The sequence below is a fragment of the Grammomys surdaster genome, unplaced genomic scaffold, assembly GCF_004785775.1.
Source record: "Grammomys surdaster isolate TR1022 unplaced genomic scaffold, NIH_TR_1.0 133, whole genome shotgun sequence".
Taxonomy (NCBI): domain Eukaryota; kingdom Metazoa; phylum Chordata; class Mammalia; order Rodentia; family Muridae; genus Grammomys; species Grammomys surdaster.
This window is the reverse complement of record NW_021604591.1, coordinates 6,213,384-6,220,035: the sequence shown is the minus strand read 5'-3', so window position 1 is coordinate 6,220,035 and position 6,652 is coordinate 6,213,384. Positions and strand designations below refer to the sequence as shown.

At 35.7% G+C, this 6,652-nt stretch overlaps 1 protein-coding gene across 2 annotated transcripts in view; it reads left to right on the top strand.

Annotated features, from left to right (window-relative positions):
* Lrrtm4 (leucine rich repeat transmembrane neuronal 4) overlaps positions 1–6,652 on the top strand; it is a 733,131-nt gene that overhangs the window by 400,096 nt on the left and 326,383 nt on the right. The window lies entirely within an intron of this gene.

Genomic DNA, 6,652 nt, shown 5'->3' with positions numbered 1-6,652 from the left:
ATATATATATATATATATATATATATATATATATATATATATATATATTCTTCTTTTAACTATACAAAAGTCTCCCAGATCCTGCCTCAGTATATATTTATTATCACCTACACATAGCTTAATTGAGTACATTTTTGTGATATATAAAAGCACTGATATTTAACTGTTCTTTTCATTGTGCCAAAACTAAAGGAAAGTGGTTAAACCTGATTCCCTTTCAAATATTGTTATATGTTTATTTTCCTATTCCCCATTTTAAATTCTGATACTTTACAATTTGGATACTGCTTGCTTTCTCATATTTTACTTATGATTCATAAAATATAAAAAATTATACATCTTACTAGGGGACTGTAAAGTGTCGATATGCATACATGTTCTATGACATTTTATTAAATGTTAAATATGACTCTGTTTTCAATCTTTCATTTCTCTTGGTAAACATAGTCACAATCTTTTCTGTTCTTTGAATTGTACAGTATAATGTTGTCTATACTCACCCTCTTTACAGTACACTGGATATTCTTATCTGACCTAACTGTGACTTTACCCTCAGGGCTGCACCTTCACACCCATCTCTGTCACCACATTCCAGTATTTGGTTCATCCCACAAGTTACTTTCTTGAATCTTTTTTGCAATGGCCATGTACGAAAGTGATTTACAGAGCATTCATGCATCTCAGAATCATTGCCATATCTATATATGTCTTCTTTGTTTTTCAGATAGAAGCAAATGCATGTTTGGGCTTTGAAATCTCTCTTGATATGGGAATCTTCATTCATTTATATTGATACTGCTGAATTTAGCACAAAAAGTGCATCCTTCAAATTCTCCATATATTGCACACTTTAAGAACATGCTAATAACTTATTATTATTGTGTGCTTTCCTTACCTTTTACATGCAAAGCTTTCCCAAATAACTTTTTGTTGCTTGCTTGCTTGGTTGGTTGGTTAGTTTGTTGGTTTGTTTTAATCTGTCTCCCACTGAATGGGACCACCTACATTTAGGGTGGCTTTTTCCATTTTAAATAAACAATGTAAAAAAATTCCTTACGTTATACTCAGTGGCTTCTCTCCTGGTTCTAGATCTAGTACAAGCCATCCCAGCATCCTCCTTTTAAATTCTTACAAAGCTCCCTTCATCTCTGCTGGACATCATTTATTTACATTCTGCCTATATTTTGAGACTTATGTAGATACATCCTTATTTTGTTATGGCTTGAGTTCTGGCTCACCCTGATTTCCAGACTTTTATAAAATGGAATGTATGTTGACATTAAAATCAGTTTCTCCACTGCCTTCAAATTTGTGCACTGTATTCTTACAGAAGAATGTGTCTTAGAGATGCAGGGGGAGGGGGGAATGTGGGAGGATCTGACTTGCATCCTTATAAGATTTCTCTGGCCATCATTTAGTAAAAGTATGCTGGGGACAGCAGTGGAAGCAAGAAGGCTTGCTTAAGGGTTCTATGTCAGTTCAGATGACAGATAAGTTGACCAGAACCAGCCAAGCATAAGAAAATCAGACTGACAGAAACAGAGAGATGTGGAGACAGACCAAAACAAGATGTGCTGTTGAATTCCGTATGGCGTTGAGTGAAGAAAGCCATGCAGAGCTTTTCGATTTTAGCCATGAGAAACTAGGAGAAGATTATATTAACTAGCATGAAGAAAAGAAGAGCAGGTTTCATGATGGAAATATGTTACTTTGGTCTGATGTTTGGGACACCACTGAGAGTCTGGTGGAACTGACTACTAAGTCATCAGATCATTGCCTGGGCTTGGACCTCTGTTCATGAATGAGAACTGTTTTACATCAAACCATTCTTTCAGTCCTTTAAAATTTTTTAAAGATGGAAAGAGTGTAAGAGCCAAAGTAGATGGAGGACACTAAAGGAACAAGGCCCTTTAAACACAGCAGGACATGTATATGAACTTACCTAGACTGTCACATCATCGGTGGCTGCCTGCATGAGATTTAGCCAGTCAGAATTTCAGCCTGGAGGAGAAAATGTTTGTTGAGCCCCAATCTACAACTAAAGATCTATAAAGAGTTGATGGTTATGATGAAGGGGGTGTCAGATTTCTTTAAGAGCATGGCTCCTGGATGGTTGAGTGCACTCTAGTTGAGGGCCCTATACACAATTAGACTCAGTGAATCTTTTGAAATATAAATGAATCAAAAGGACACAAAGTTGAGATTGATGTGGAGATGTAGACTGGATCAGCAAGATGTTAGAAGGAAGAGAATATGCTATCTGTATGTATTAAAGTTTGAAAAAAGTTATTAAAATATATTCTCTCTCTGTATATATATGCATGTATATATGTGTATGTGCCTGTGTGTTTATGCACATGCCTATGGGAACACATGGAGAGCAGAAGTGAGCATCAGATCTTGTTGGAGTCACAACCATATGAGGATGCTCAGCTTGTCATGTGGGTGCTGAGATCTGAACTCTCATCCTTATCATTGGACAGCAATCTTCCTTAACTGCTGAGCCACCATTGATGCCCCACATATATATATTTTTAAAACATAATCTTTCCATCTGAAATGTTTTCCCTGTCTTAGAGATTGCCTTATCCTTATTCCCTAATACATTGTTTAATCTGTAGGTAGATGTGTCTCTGTGTGTGCATGTGCTCTACTAATTCATATTCAGAATGCCCATTAAAGTCACCGTTACATTCTGGCTCTTGCTCTAAATGTATTTCTAAGGGGATATTGGTATATAGAGTTTAATGATTGGTCCCCCTTGTTCAACAGCTAAATCAATTCACATGCTCAGTGAACAAGTACTTTCTTACTCTTGGAGAGAAATAGCTATTTTTTTCCAACCCTGGAGAATACTCTAGGAGATTGTGCTATGTTGTTTAAATCTTTCATGACAAGAGATAGGAGGAAGTTTAGAATCACTTTGCCAATTTAAATCCTCCATTGCCTGTGCAATTCTTTTTCTTACCTTCACATCTCTGGGGGCCATAGTGCTGAAAGTTTTGGGTTTGTGTTTTTTTGGTTTCAATGTAAGTCTCCTTCTCCAATTGCTCTGAACACCCTTGTAAAGCTTCTTACAACCATTCCCCAGAGTGCTAATACACCCTCACGTTACTCCAGCCCTCGTGAAAACCCAAAGGAGCTGGCCATCGCCACCAACTCTTATGCTTGGTTTAATATTTTGAATTGATGTCAGGATTAACAAGTTCAGTCTTCATGATATCACATTTATATTCAACATAGGGTCTACCTTTCATCCAAACTACATTTTAAATTAGGGGCTTACATAGAAAACACTGTAAGTTTTGCATGTGACACAGTCTTTGTTACACCTTTATGGTACAGGATCAACAGTCCAGAACATATATACAGAAGGTTTTGTCTGCTTCTCTGTCAAATGCCAATTCAGAAGCATTTGCCATATCTATTTCCATTCCAGTCTTAGGTTATAGATCATTGCAATGTGTCCTGTCTGGGGTACAAAGAAAGCCATTTCTTTGGGTCCAGTTTTCTGAACAGCCCAAGAACCACACTTTATTATTGCTGATAATACTTCCTTCAATCTTTTCCTTGAGCTGGAAATCTTGGACAGGATACTTTTGGCTAAGGTATAGCAATATGCACCACCTTCCCCAATGGTGGTATTGTATTCTACTATTTATTCAAATGTAGCAAAATTAACACAGAACTAAAATGTGTGCTGCAGTAACTCTCATCTGGGAACAGGCTTCTCTGTCAGGTGTAATCAAGGGAGCAGCTTCAAGGTTTTAAAGAATCTTCATACTTGGTGCTTGAAGTGTATAAAGAGAGGATGGTGTGCAGAAGGAAACCAAGGTGATTCAGCTGCAGGAAAATCATCATTAAGGATGATAAATTAATGAGAAGTCATGGTCTTGACAAAATCCATGGGCAGTAAAATGAGCCTGGGTGAGCAGTAAGTTCTGATGGGGAAACTGATCAGAGGAGAATAGAGGTGAAGAGGAACATGAACTTCCAAGCAGAAGTCCAGGCCTGGCTGGTACTCAGACCCATGAATGTATACATCCCAGAGTATAGAAGCCAGGACTAGGGCTACAACTCTCATTTCAATGAATTGGCAAGCCATGTACCTGTGCTCATGCAGAGATAAAATGTGATTTGTGGCTGGAAGGATACATAAAGAATGTTCAAAGGAAATCCGTTCCTGACAATAACACAGTGCAATAGAACGGTCTCTGATCATTAGAATGTAGAAATACAACTTGGAAATGACAGAAAAAGTCCCATTAATACAGGATTTTGACTTTTATTAATAAAGTTTTAATGGGCCAAATATAGTGATCACTTGTACAGACGTGGGAAAATTGTCATATTATGAAATATTTCTTATCAAGATACATACAGGACTCTAAAGTTTATTCTGAATGTATCAACATTTTTTGTGTGGGTAATTGCTTAGGTAGCTAAAGTCAGGATAAATTTTCTAATGAATGTCCAATGCTTTGGACTACACAATGGTTTCCTTGTGGCCTCTGAATGAAAGTTTAAGATATTATTCAAGTCCAAGCTAGGCTCTTACAACAAGAATGTTTAAAGACTGTCATTGTCATGCATCAGATAGATAGATAGATAGACAGACAGACAGACAGACAGACAGATAGATAGATAGATAGATAGAGAATTTTGTAGTACCTGTCTTTGGGAGTTAATGAAATTCCAACACAGAGTCTAGATTTTATAGAAATATGTGGAAATATTATTGGATAAAGTGTCTTGTGGGAAAAAATGAATCTATCAGACATAAGCTGATGTAAATTCATGAAAAAGTAATGATATTCCTAAATCCATCACAGATATTATTAACACTAGCATGTCAAAATAGTAGATTGGGGCTGACAGGAAGGTTAATGTGTAAATGATGCAGAATATGGAAAATTCATAGTGTATTTGCCAAAGGACTAAAGGACAACAAGCAGGAAAAAAATCAATCATCAGCTTAGAAAGATAATTTATAGAAAAGGATAACTCACTTCAGTAATTCATGTTTACTGAAAAACATGGTATTGTTTTATATATCTGAAGTTTGAAAAATAAACCCATAAAAACAACTCACATGACAGAAGATGATACAAGTTTACTTAATTTTAGAAGCTCATTTAGAAGCTTAATTTTAGAAGTTCATTCCTATATGCTGCTTTAGATTCAGTTATGTATTTAATCATATAATCATATAATATCTATAAGGAATTTATGATACACTTGTATAATAAATTAGAGTATACACATTAACTTAAGTATTGGGGTGAGGTTCATTTATTTTGATTAGTTTTATGTTTATTTGTGTGTGTGTGTATGTGTGTGTGTGTGCGCTCACGTGTCTCTTCTCATCCATGCTATAGAGCACATATGGAGATCAGAGAACAACTTACAAAAGTCAGTTCTCTCCTTCCTTCATGTGACCTCAGAAATGAAACTCGGGTTGTCAGTCTTGGCACTACAGGTCTTTAGCTACTGAGTCATCTTACCAGCTTCTGTTTTGAAAGGATTATGTTTAATTCATTTTTTTTCAGTGTGACACAGCAGTAGACTATGGTAACCTATACTTAATTTTCCCATTCTACTGTAGATGGGCTGGAGTTATGTATTTTAGCTAAAAACAAGATGGAATTTTTTGCCCTGGGAACCAATACTGTTGTGACAATTTTTGTGACACCTGAGACAATAGCTCCTCTACCATATTAGGAGCTTGCCTACTTATCAGATTTTCCACATTTAGTATCCTTCCACGTCATCTAACATTCAATATTTTAAGACTGGTAGTTATGAACTGGTGTCTTAGGATGGCCTAGATTTAGGTTATGAATGGATTTTTATGTTTTATCTTCTTCCATTCTCATGGTTTTCTTTTTATGAATTAGCACTTCACAGCCTTTGGTTATCTTTCTCTAATTTGCTTGTATTTAATGATTCATAAAGGGCCTTTTCATATTGGGTAACTAATTTTTATTGAAATATGCTCTCTACTAAGTATCTTAGACACTGATCTTTTACTTTTTCATTAATTCTCATTTTAGTAGCAATGTCTATTTATGGCTAAAGCATGTTCAGTTTTTATCTAACTTTTTATTTGTGGTTTGTATTAATTATACTTCAATGATGGCTTCCTTAGTAAAAATAGCTCATGAATATTTTTATATTTATTCCATTTTGAATTTTCAGATTTTAAATTTAGGCCAGGGAACCACAATTATAAATATTGGCCTTGGGTTGAGACATGTCTCAGTGGATATAGTAGTTGCTATGTATTTATGAGGAGCTGAATTCTAGTCACTAGCACTCCCACAAAAAGCAAATCAAAGTTTTACATAGGTGTAATCTCAGTGCTGGGTAAGTGGATGCAGATACATTCTATATTTTTCTGGTTAGTAAGCTCACCTGAAACAGAGGGTTCCAGGTTTTATAAAGGACATGGTCTCAAAGAGTTAGGTAAAGAAGAACAGAGGAAATATTCAAAATCAGCCTATGACTTCCAGATGTGTAAGTAAGTGTAAGTAAGGGTGAGTTCACCCACATACACACACACACACACACACACACACACACACACACACACTACACACAAATAGATAGATAGATAGATAGATAGATAGATAGATAGATAGATAGATAGATA